Source organism: Octodon degus, unplaced genomic scaffold, assembly GCF_000260255.1.
Source record: "Octodon degus isolate 3935 unplaced genomic scaffold, OctDeg1.0 scaffold00008, whole genome shotgun sequence".
In the NCBI taxonomy this organism is placed as follows: domain Eukaryota; kingdom Metazoa; phylum Chordata; class Mammalia; order Rodentia; family Octodontidae; genus Octodon; species Octodon degus.
This window is the reverse complement of record NW_004524584.1, coordinates 13,996,269-14,008,907: the sequence shown is the minus strand read 5'-3', so window position 1 is coordinate 14,008,907 and position 12,639 is coordinate 13,996,269. Positions and strand designations below refer to the sequence as shown.

Sequence of the window (12,639 nt, the reverse complement as noted above, 5' to 3'; positions counted from 1 at the left end):
TCCGTGTTCCAGGTATCCTACGTCGACCTTTGGCCCCACAGTCCATCTGTCATGCCAACCACTCACATCAGATGCCCTGGATCCCAGAACCCTGAGAACAAGGCTCCGCCCCCTCAGTGGCCCCGCCCAGTCACTGCCCATTCCGGAAGTCCCTGCACCGAATCGCGGTACCCTAGCAACAGCGCGTTTCAGGGCGCCCAGTCCGCGTGCGCGGCGTCCGGTGCGAGCCAATAGTGAGGGCCCCCGGGAGCGAGGCGCAGGGGGCGGGGCTCGCCGCGGACACCGCCATTTTGGTGGAAGAGAAACAATAGGACGGAACACGGTGCGATCGGGCGGTGGCTGCAGGTAACGTCTGCTCCGTCGTGCTCATGGTTCTTATCTGCGACTTCTAGGAATGTGACTGCGGGCAGCTTGGGGCAGGGATTCTGGTCGTGCGAGGTCTCCCCAAATCATCCGGGGACATCTCTTGCCGTCGTTGTGAGACGGAGGGCTTTAGCGTCTTTGTGGAGCCACCTTCCCCCTGTCCATTGGAGAGGAGTGTTATATCTGAAAAGGTGGGAGAAATGGCCCTGCTCCGGGGACGCGGTCTCCCTGCCCGGTGAGGAACTCTTCTGCACTGGGGGTCGGTATCTTTCCTGGCGTTGAAGGCCAGGAAAAGGCCTCCCCGCGCCTTTGGGTGGGCAACACCTGCCTCGTCCTGGAGGGGGTCGACGATGGAGTCTCCGCGCTCGGGTGCGGGCAGCCCGGCGCCTCAGGTGCGGGTACCTCAGCCCGCGGACCTTAGCCATTTAGGGTGTTATCACTGGGACCGTTAGTTCGTATTGGATGGGGGAGCGATTGAATGTTTTTAAAAACGTCTAAAAATTGATCAGAAGATGCCTTAATTATACGGCTGTTTCCACCATGAGTGGAGCTTTCATTTTTTTTTTTTTCCACACTTTAAGTATAAACTGCTTTTGTCTTTTGCATTGTAATAACTTGTCTCATTTTAGGATTTTACTGTCCCAAATATCAGTAAAGTTGTAGTAACAGAAAATAAGTGAAGACAAAATGTATAAACCAGTAAATTCTCGTGCTTTTAAATATCAGGTAAAATAGAACTAATCATTACTTGAAGGTAAACGTTTTGTTAATGACATATAGGAAGAACCTTAATAAAGACCACCTGAAAGAATGGCTTAAAGAAAGGTACTTAAAATTTAAAAAATTAGCAAATATTTTGCAGGTTACAATTTTTAAAATAGAAGTCTATGATTACAGTCATTTTGTTGTGAACCTCTATTTTAAGTGTTTGCTATATATTTGCATTTTTAGCAGGTAACATCTTAAGCACTAAGCTGCTTATTTGCATTTGTTGTTGCCATAGGGTTTGGTATAATTGCATCCTGTAACTTGGTATTAAGAGAAATTTCAGGGTGGTGGTGTGATAAGAGTACTTTATCATTTTGACATTAACAAGCCAGTTTGTCGCCCAGTTACTTTTTCTTTGGAAAAAAACGTAAGAACTATTAAGTGTCATTCAGCTTAGTTTACCTGTTTTGTGATGGTAGAGTACAACCCACAGACATGGTTAGAAATCAAGTGGATAAGAGCTAGGACTGAAGTTGATGAGTAGTTGTGGAAACCAGTTTAGCCGATGTAATAGACTTCTTTTGCACTTTGGAAGGTATTTAGGTGACACAATAGTATATCAGTCCTGCATCTGCTGGAATAGTGGATGTGTCAGGGAGGAGCAGCTGCTGACTGATGAACCTCAGCCCACCTGCCTTGCAGAGGGATGCCAGAGCCTTCCTAAGCTCCAGAGATGGCTCTTGAATCTAGGCAACATGGATGAGCTGCAGCCTCCCTGAGGGCAGCTTGCTGACGTGAAAATTTTCCATTGTTTGGCCCACAGAGAGGTTGCACTGGGGAAGGATTTGCCCTTACAGTAAGGTTTTTTGACATGGTAAGATTATTGTCTTCATTTATTTTTAATTTTGTGATTGGTACCATGAATCAAACTCAGGACCTCATGCTTGCCAGGCTGGCCCTGTGCCACTGATCTACATTCCTGACCCTCATTATTGTTTTCAAAAACAAATTAAAGGGGCTGGGGAGATGGCTCAGTGGAATAAGCACTTCTCTGGCAAGTGCAAGGGCCTGAGTTCAATCCCTGGTTGGGGAGGGGTGGGAGAACCAAAAACCAAATTAAAGGACTGGGGAGATAGCTCGGCACTCTTAAGTTCCTGCCTTGCAAGGGTAAGGGCCCTGGTTTGATCCCTGGTTCTGCATGCCATGCCAGCCCCAGAACCCTGGGTGCACCTTGCTGACCACTGAAACCAGGTGTGGTGGCACACACCTGTAATCCCAGCATGGTGGAGGCTGATACAGGAGGATCACTATGAGTCCAAACTGTGTAGCAAGACCTTGTACCAAATAAATAAATATGTTTAAAGAAATTAAATCATTCTCACATGATTATATTTTAAAGCATATTTTTGTTTCTCTGCATACCATTTAATGAAAGTAACAAATAGTACTAATGTTTTGCTGCATAGTCTGATGGCAAGGAAATATCCTTTTCCCCAAGAATTGAATTTAGAGTTCACCTCAGAGTTTGAAGGAAAGACAGTTTGCCAAAATAATGCATAATTGATTTGGATCTTTCACTTATCACCAGCTTCAGAAGTTAGTTACTGGCCAGTCTTGTTTCCTGTACACTCTGCACCACCTTCTATCCCACTCTTTAGCTACGGTCTTATCTTTAAAAAAATAAAACAAAGCAGAACCTGAATCTTTTTTTTTTTTTTTTTCCCCCTGCAGAGCTGAGGATCGAATTCAGGCCCTTGCGCTTGCCAGGCAAGCACTTATTCAACTGAGCTATCTCCCCAGCCCCTGAAAACTTGAAATTTTAAGGAAGCATATTGAGAAATGCTTGCGTTACAGTGTGGTATTCGGCATCAGACCCATGGCTTTGCACAGATGGTGTATTCAGGGCCACCTCTTTTTTTTTTTTTTTTTTGTGGTACCGGGGATTGAACTTGGGACCCCATGCTTGCCAGGCACGTGCTTATATTAATGAGTTATTTATATTCTTGGATTACTATTTTATGTTTTAACTCTTTCCTATAATTTTTTTTTTTTTTTTTTGTGGTACCGGGGATTGAACTTGGGACCCCATGCTTGCCAGGCACGTGCTTATATTACTGAACTATATCTCTGGCCCTGTTCTTTTATTTATTTATTTATTTATTATTATGTATGTGGTACAGGGTCTTACTGCACAGCTCCGACTTGTAGTGATTCTCCTGTTTTCAGCCTCCTCAATGCTGGGATCTTAGGTGTGAGCCACCATGTCTGGCTGCAAAAAGTTTTTAGGAAAATTTTTAAAGGCTGGTTTTGCTCTGTAGCCCCAGCTGACCCCATACTCCAACTTGAAGCAATGTGTCAGCCTCAGCTTCCCAAGTGCTAGGATTACAGAGCAGTGTGCCACCACCCCATCTGAAATGTTAATAAATATTTCACTGCAAGCAAGGGCAGGGGCCAGGGGTTGGGTCCCCAGGCCTGCTGTGCTGGCCCTGCCCCTGGGCACGCTGAGAGGGTGATTGAGACTGGATGTGTTGGCGTGGGCCTGTAATCCCTGCTCTTGGGAGGTTGTAAACAGGCGGATCACTATGAGTCCGATCTAGTAAAACCCTGAATACCCTGTAGACCCTTCTCTAAAATACAAAAAAAAAAAAAAAAAAAAAATTGTAATTCTGAAAGAAAAAACTGGCCACAAAGTCTACAGTACCAGTCTACCTTTAAAAAGAAAACATGGTAATTATTTTTTATCAAATTGTCATGTTTACTGGGTAATTTTTAACAGATGATGTATTCAGATCAGGATTCAGATAAGATCTGTGTATGGAATTTGATTGAAATAGTTCTTTTATCTCAGTTTATGTGTGCTTTATTTTTCTTGTAACTTGTTAAAGCACCAGTCTGGGTGAGTTACCCATACGCTGACATTTGCTGACCACTCTGTGCTTTGAGCCCTTTTGGCTCTAGTGGCTATTTTCTGTGATACTGGGCTTGAACCCAGTCCACGCCCTGTGTACTGAGCTACCTCCCCAGCCATTTTTTAAGGTTCTTCACCACTGGTCTAAGCACTACTAGATTCTCCAGGTTGAATTAGGAGGAAATTTGAACTCTTGCCTTCAGGGAGGTAGATGTCCTAGGCCGTGTGTTTTTATAGGTCTTTCTTTCTTGTTTGTTGTACCCTTGCCCCTAAGAGGTTCACAGTTACAGAAATCTTGACTCTTTGTAGGTCGTTCCTAAATGTGTTTGCAGGTTAGAATCTCTGCAGCTTCAAACTCAGTGCCTCCAGTTGTCTAAACACTACTTCTTAAGGGCTTGATCACATCTTTATATTTGTGTCTGCAACTATTTTCTGTTATCTCTGATATGAGCAAAAGGAACTTGTTCTCATATGTGAAGGCCCAATATCTATCGCATCCCTCCAGTTTGATCCCCAATGTCAGTAAGCTTTTTAGTACCCTCTCTTAATTTTTTTGTGGCAGGGCCTAAGGCTTTATGGGTGTAAGGGAGAAGGCAAGGTGCCCTATGTCCTACCAAATATGCCATAGAGTAAGAGAGTTTACCTTTGGTCAGGCCATGTGGGACACATGTTTGGAATAGCTTTCAGTTGTGTATGTGTGGGGGCAGTTCTCAGAACCTGAGAGTTGTCAGCCCCATTCCCCAAGAGACCCATAAGAAAGAAACCCAGGCTGGAAAATGATGGACAGGTGTTAATTTGGTCTTAGTCCTTTGACCTCTTGGGGTTTGCAGCTGTGGCAAGAATGTTCCTGCTGTGTTCACCTTCATTCAGAACATGCCAGGCTCAGGACTGTGAGGATAATGGTTCTTCCTTCTGCTTTGGTTTTTTACATCTTCAGATAATCATTTTTTTTTTTCTTTTGAGACAGGGTTTCACTATGTAGTTCAGGCTGGCTTTGAACTTAGAAGTGATCCTCCTGCCTCTACCTCCTGAGTACTGAGATTACAGGTGTGCATTACCATGCCTGGCAAAGTAGCCAAATACTACATTTATAAGCTTGCCAAGTTGCCTGAAACATGTCTATGGTATGAAACTAACAAAGAGTCTGGAGAGCTAAAGCTCAGTTTTTTAAAAGTTTTACAGTTTTCCTTTCACAGATCTCTTTTGTCATGTTTCTCTTATGTAAGAATTGCAGCTCACATTTGCACCTTCAGAAAGATAGTGTAAGGAAGGCTTGTTAGCACCACTGATTTCTTCTGCCACTGTAATTCCACTCAAACCTGCAGGATCTCTGTGAAACAGTTTTTTTCCCTCTCTTTCTCACCTGGTTAATTTCACAAATGTAAAATGTTAGCCTCATGCTCCAGAACCTGTACTGTCTCACATATATTATAGGTCAGAATGAAACAAAGGGTACAACATTTTAAGTATATGCTGTGTTCCAGCATTTCCACTTCCAGGAATTTTTTTTTTTTTTTTTTTACTTATAAGTATGCAAGCATAGATATGAAGATACTTTTTTACATTGTTCTTTGTGACAGTCTTGATATAAGGTTCAGGCTGGCCTTGAACTCATAGTGATCCTCCTTCCTCAGCTACCTCAATATTGGGATTGCAGGTGTACACCACCAAGCTCTGCTTCTTTTGTCCATTTTTTAAAAATGAGTGTGATTGCTGGGAATGTACCTCAGTGGTAGAGTGCTTGTTTAACATGCACATCACCCTTGTAATTGTAAATTGGAAATAGTAGGTGACTTAGGAAATAAACCAGTGAGTGCATTATGCGTTGACTATAAAGCAACCTTTAAAGGGAATTAGAATACAAAAAGATGTTGAGAGCTGTAGGACAAAATGAGAGACAAATGTTGAATGACTCCGTTTATATGAGATACAGTAGAGTGGTAGTTGCCAGGGTAGTGGAGAGAGTAGAATGGAGAGTGTTTAGTGCACACAGTTTCAGTTTAGAAAGATAAAAAGGTCCCTGTAATGGACGGTGGTAATGACTGCACAACAGGGCTACTGATTTGTGCACCCCCCAAAAAAAAAAGTTAAAATAGTACACTTTACATCGTGTGTATTTTACCACAATGAAAAAGAAAGTGCAGGGCATGTAGTAGTACTCATATCACCAAAACAAGACAGAAAAAGAAACCAAATAGAAACAAAAAACTTTTTTGAGCTGCATGGTTCTCATATCTTAACCTCTCCCAAATCCTGCATATCTCTCCTGGGTATAACCCTTTCAGTGTCTCATCTTACTCTGGCATACTTTAGAGGACAACAACGCTCTGTTGGAGACATTAAGTCAAGGTGCAGCCCAAGGATAGAGGAAGGAGGAAATAGATCAGTGCTATCCGTGGGTCCTGGTGTCAGCGGTGGTATTGCCCTGCAGGTGATGGTTCTGTCACTGAAGAGGCTGCAGTATGGAGCCTTTGCCTGGTTTTTGTGTCCTCAGAGGTGTGGTGATAATCAATTATTCAGCCCAGAAGTGACCTGCAGCTTCCTCAGGTGCATGTTGGATTCAGGTTTCTGTTCATGGATAGGCTTTCTTCTAATCGAAATTATGCTAATTAAATCTTATGGTTAAGAGTTAAGATGTGGGAAACAAGTAACACTTTGCCCTTTGATGGCACATACCAGCATTATCAATTATATGTAGTGAACAGAAGTTAATATTCTGGTAGCAGGTAAGTTTTAGTCTTTTGCTAGTTTGTTTTGGTATTGGGAATTGAATCCAGGGCCTTGATATTAATCTACATCCCCAGCCTGTTTTATTTTTTGTGTTTTTATTGTTTTGAGGTGAGATCTTGCAGTGTAGTTCAGCTGGCTTCAAATTCAAGGCAATCCCCTTGCCTCAGCTTCTCAAGTACTGAGATTACAGGTGTGTGTCACCATGCCTGACTCTCAGTGTTATTCTTTATGCCCCCAAAATGCCACTTAATTTCAGGCTGAAATGGTAGGGAAGTTAGTATCAAAATGTACTTTCCTAGTCAGAACAGGTGGTAAAATGGATTACCCCAGAAACAGTCCTGCCTTGATTTTAAATCTTTGTAAAGTGTAGATGCAATTGAAGTGGTGTGAACACTTATAGGAATCTGCTTGCAGAAAATAAGTGTGGTGACAGGTGGAGCTGCCGTTCAGTTCATGAAACACTGTGTGAGGACTCTTAGGCTGGAAGGTTCTTTACCTGTCTTCATCTGTTCCTGGTCTTTCTGTGATCAGAGGTGTTTTGTGCAGTTCTAAACTGAAAGATTTCAGGCCTTTTTCTTGAATCCTTGTGGGCTAGAATCAGCCTGTGTTTCTTCCTTCTGGCTGTTTTCAGTCCTGGAGAATTCACATAGCTACTTTTCTTTGAGAAGGATTTTTTTTTTTCCTTTTCCTTTTTCTTTTTTTTTTCCGGGGTGGGGGGCGGTGCCGGCTCATGCTGCCTTAAGGGCAGGTCTGGTGTGGTATGTGGAGCTGGGGATCGAACCACTGTCTCCTGCCCCTGACTGAGGTTGCCCAAGCAGGTGTTTTAAACAACTGAGTTAATCTGCAAGCCCATGCTACCTTTCTTTGTACTGCTAGAAAAAACTCAATTTTTTACAAACCTAACTGATGTTCTGATAAAGGGGACACATGACATCTCATAATCAGTATTTTGAGGTGTTAGGGCTGTGGTTTTTGGTAGGTTTTGTGGGTCTTGTTTGTTTTGGTCTTGGTTTGAATAATTGGGAGCTTACAACAATATGTTATGGTTCTGGAGGCCAAGAGTCTTAGTTTTTACTTAAATATTTACTTGTAGTTTTGGGCATTGGACTCAGGGCCTTTGTACATCCCCATTCCTTTTTTTTTAAATTTTAAATGTTGGACAAGGTCTCACTTAGTTGCCCAAGCTGGGCTCAAACTTGGAATCTTCCTGTGTCAGCCTCCCAAAGTATTGTAGTTATGGGCAAGGAGCATTGTGCCAGCCCTAAATTAATTTTTTATGTGTACATAACAAACTGTTAAAATTCTGTAATACTAGCCAGCTACTCTGATGAATGTAGTGTTTCTTTTCTTTTTTCTTTTTCATTTTATGTATTTGGTCCTGGGTCTCACTACACAGCTCAGACTTGTGATTCTCCTGTTTTGATTACAGGCGTGGGCCACCCCGCCCAGACTCTGAACATAGTATGTCTTACTCCTTTTGATCTTAGTGCTTACTGATTTGTCATTCCAGAAATTTGGTCTCATGATGAAAAGAGCCAGGGCATTGTGGTAAATGCTGGGGATTCTAGAGGAACTGCAAGTGAGAAACTACTATGTCCCTTAAAGAAAAGTTTGTCCAGGGTTTTGGGTCAGTTTTTTGTCTGTTGGATTTGAGGAGGATTGCTATTGTTGCATGGCTGTAATGAAATAATCCTTGTTACATCTTGTAGATTTATTAAATGCTGTTGAGAGCACCTCATGTTGGCACCTAGGAGTCAGGTTGATGTGGGGCTTTGATGCTTTATCTCTCTGATGTTGCCTTGGTGAGTTTGTTGGCTATGGCAGCATAGGGTGACTGTCATAGTTAGCTGAGTTGTAGCTTCTTTAAGACTGACACTGTGATTCCAGCATTCTTAGCTACCTATTTTTCTGTGGCTCAGTTGGAAGGAGGGCTAGCTAGGTAAATGGGCTCTACTTTGGCGTGTTTGTATCTGTTATTATTGAAGAATTGATCTCTTCTACCCTTCCCATCCTTGTGCACACCTTGGGAGAGTGTGTTGGATTGCTATCCTTGCTTGTGTGCTTGCGGTCCACCTGCCAGCATCTCCATCATGCGGTGAAGCTTTTAGCACACAGGTTGGGGCAGCAGCAGTATTCTGGAAGATTCAAAGTCTTCAAGAGCTAAGCATTCATTTGTATTACCTGTAGTTTTATTTTTTTCCTTCTTTCCTTAGTGTACTAGGGATTGAACCCAGAGCCCTCATACTGAGCTACTTCCCCATCTTTTTTTTTTTGAAGCATGATCTCAGCAAGTCACTCGTGAGTTGCATAGGCTGCCTTCACATTTGCTGTCCTGCCCCAGCCTCCCAGAGCATTTGGATGACAGGTGTGCTCTACTGTTTCAGTGGCCCTGTTTTCAGTTGTATGATTCTCCCCCATCCTAATTATTTTTCTTTCCCAGTTGTAAAAGTACATGCCTGTAGTTTGAGAATATTTCAAGAAGTTCAAGCCAGGTGAGGTGGTGTGTGTTTGTAATCCCAGCACTTAGGACACAGGAGTATTGCTATGAATTCAAGGCCATCCTGTGATACACAGTGAGTTCAAATCCAGCCTGAACTATGTAGGGGAGACATTGCCTCAAAACACAGCAAAACAGGAACATTCAGAAAGCTGAAAAGGGAGTGATTTTTTTTTCTCCCCTGTACTGTATTTGAGATTGAACTGTAGGCCTTCTCACCAGCCTACATCCCCAGCATTTTTTTTTTTTTTTCACTTTGAGACAGGATCTTGCTAAAGTGGTAAATTGCCCAGGCTAGGCTTGAACTTGTTATTTTCCACCCTCAGCCTCATTGTGCTGGGATTTATAGGCAGTGTGCACCACAAGTGGCTGGGAGTAATGATTTCACCACTTAGGACAGGGCTAATTTTATGGTGCCTGAAATTAATATATAATTTATATATGAATATATAACAGTTGTAAGTGCTATGTTTAAACATTTTTTTTGAAAAACACAAATTTTTTGTATTATGAAACAGTTACATAAAGAGAAAGTTCATTTATTATTATTTTTGTCTATTTGAGACAGTGTCAGTGTGCAGCTCAGGCTGGCCTTATGCTCATTTTGCAGCCCAGGCTGGTCTGGAGTCCATGGCAGTCATCCTTCCTGAGCCTCCTGAGTGCTGGGATCACAGCTGTGTACCGCTATGCATGGTCAGAAAGTTTAGATTGAGAAAATCACAAGAAGTTACACATTTTATCAAGTAGACTATCTATTCATTTATTTATTTAACAGGATCTTAATCTGTAGTTCAGAGCCCAGGCTGGCCTTGAATTCAGGTGATCCTCCTGCCTCAGCTCAAATACTGAAATTATAGGCAGGTGCAGAATTGGGCAAGACACCTAGAAAAGGTAGTGAAAGAGCTGGGCGTGGTGATGCACACCTGTAATCTGAGCATTCAGGAGGCTGAAGCACAAAGATTGCCTTGTGAGTTCAAGGCCAACCTGGACTAAAAAGCAAAACTTTGTCTCATGAAACTTAAAAAAAAAAAAAAAACAGCAGAAGTATGTATGTATGTATTTACTTATTTTCCCATAATTTTATTGAGAAATAGCAATGAGACAGTTTCAAACCAAATTGGTAGGCCAGTTTCAATAATTAACACATTGCATACATTCTTCCTAGGGGTTAATTGCTGTACAAGATGCGGACATGATATCCTATTTACAAACACCATTAGAACAAATCCCTCTATTCATTAAGAGAACGTAACTATATATCTATCCTAACCACTTTGAATACACAGATACGAAGTGGACATTCATCTGTATCCCCTTTTTTGTTAAGTTCTGTTATTTGAATATTATAGGTGTGTAAACTCAGCAAAATATTCTAAGAGTCCAGTAGCCCATAATAGTATTGGGTCTTCCGTTTGACTGGCAATGTCAGAAATTGTTGACCTGAGTCCCCTACAGCTCAACATAACAGCATGGCTTTAGAAGTATGTATTTATTGAAGGCAGAAAAGTATGCTCTGCCGAGTGAGTGGCCTGGGTAAAAAGACTTAACTGATAGAGAACAGAGAAAGCAGTCTTTTTTTAAATCTAGAATTACTGGGTTATCTCTCTTTCATGCAGAGAAGGCATTGAATATTTATTCTGTCAAACATTCATCAGAAACTCCTTTGGCTTCCTGTTACATATAAATGAAGGATCAAAAATAGTGTCATTTGAGTTTGTGTCCACATGCAAATAAAGGATTGAAAAGCAATTTCTTGTTTTCCTGTGAATAGCACCTTATTCAAACGAAGGAGAAAATAGCAAGTTTCTTACTGTTTCTGTGAACAGTGCTGATTTTTTGCTGTGTTGACTGTCCACTCACCCTGTTGCTCTATCTTACTTTCACTTGATTTTCCATGAGAAAACTTCTCAAAGGTTGGTTGCCACCATATTAAGAACTTGAATTTGGTTTGCATGGAATGTCTCCACACCTGGTTTCAGAGGAATATTCTGGTCCTTCATTTATATTCCTAAATGAACGCAGCCTTGCAAAGGTGGTACTGATGCAAAAGAAACACTAGTCAGTGTGTGGAATGCAGTTTTCAAAATGTGCTGTGTATCTCCTAACAGAACTTACTGTTCAGTTGATGTGATCTGCTACAGTGGGTGCTTCGGATGCAGTAGCAATTGCACAGTGTTCTGTGGAACATCTGCTCGGTGTTGATGCTCTCCTGGGTTCTGGGGAGTCGGCACTGAGCACTAGAGTCAAAGTCTCTTCATAAATTTATTTGTAAGTGGAGTTGGGGTGGGGAGAGACAAGAAGATAAACATGTGTATGTTAAATGATGGTAAGGCTGGGCGTGGCAGCGCACACTTGTAATCCCAGCACTTGGGAGGCTGAAGCAGGAGGATCCTTTCCAGTTCAAGACCAGCCTAGACTACAAAGTGAACTAACTCAAGGCCAGCCTGAACTACATGGTGGGGGTGGGGAAGCGCGTGACATTCAGATGTGATAGTGAAGACAGAAAACAAAAGATAATGTTTACATGGAGTTGCTGGAAGAGAATGAGCTGTGGCAGGATACCTAAGAAGCAAAGGGAATAGTAAGTACCAAGGCTCTGAGTAGGTATTTGCCAGGCATGTCTATCATTCATTCATTCATTTTTATCAGGAATCAAATTTGTGACGTTTCACCTGCCAGGCAGGCACTATCCGATTTCTCAGATATCCTTTGTTTGGGTCAGGCATATCTGAGAAATAATAAAAGGGGCCAGTATAAGTGGGATAACTTTCATGTTGTTCGTTCTTTATGGGCCTCTGAAAGAAGGGCTTTTGGGGCCTAGTATTTTGGTTCTGTTCCTTGTGAGTGAAGGATACTTGGGCTTTGGCTTTGGCTTCACAACAGTTGGAGAGAAGATAATCATGCAACTTGTAGAAATCTGCTAGTATCAAGACCATGATAAAAACTGATTTCAAAGGAAGCAGGTGGTCTAAAGGATATGTTGTCATTGGAAAGCACTGAGTGTCACGGGTTTATGAGGGAAAACACATCTGTCTTTAAAGTACTTCCAGTTGGTGAGTGTCTTCACCTCTGTAAGAAGACAGCAGCTTAGGACAACCTTGCAAGGAGTGATGAAGATGCCTACTGTACTAGAGACATTTAAAGTGAGGCAGAGGATTCCAAGTACGATGCATGGAAAAGACCCTCCAGCCAGTACATTGTGTATAGAAGCTACTTATCAGTGAATGTTACCTTTTTAATATAGTCTGATTGTCAAAATAATATGTATTTTAAAAACTATTGTAAATTCTAGCTGAGTGTGGTGGTACGTATCTGTAATCCAGCACTTGGGAGGGTGAGGAAGGAGGATTGTAATGAGTTTGAGGCCAGCCAGAGCTGCATAGTGAGTTCAAGACCAGCCTGAACTACATAGTGAGCCCATGTCTTAAAAAAA

At 42.1% G+C, this 12,639-nt stretch overlaps 1 protein-coding gene across 3 annotated transcripts in view; it reads left to right on the top strand.

Moving 5' to 3' along the window:
• Window positions 1-266: 266 nt before the first annotated feature.
• Ip6k2 (inositol hexakisphosphate kinase 2) overlaps window positions 267-12,639 on the top strand; it is a 29,582-nt gene continuing 17,209 nt past the window's right edge. For all 3 annotated transcript variants that reach the window (XR_002818976.1, XM_004625068.2, XM_004625067.2), the window contains exon 1: window positions 267-345. The gene's annotated coding sequence lies outside the window, so the exon portion shown is untranslated. The remainder of the gene's footprint in view (window positions 346-12,639) is intronic.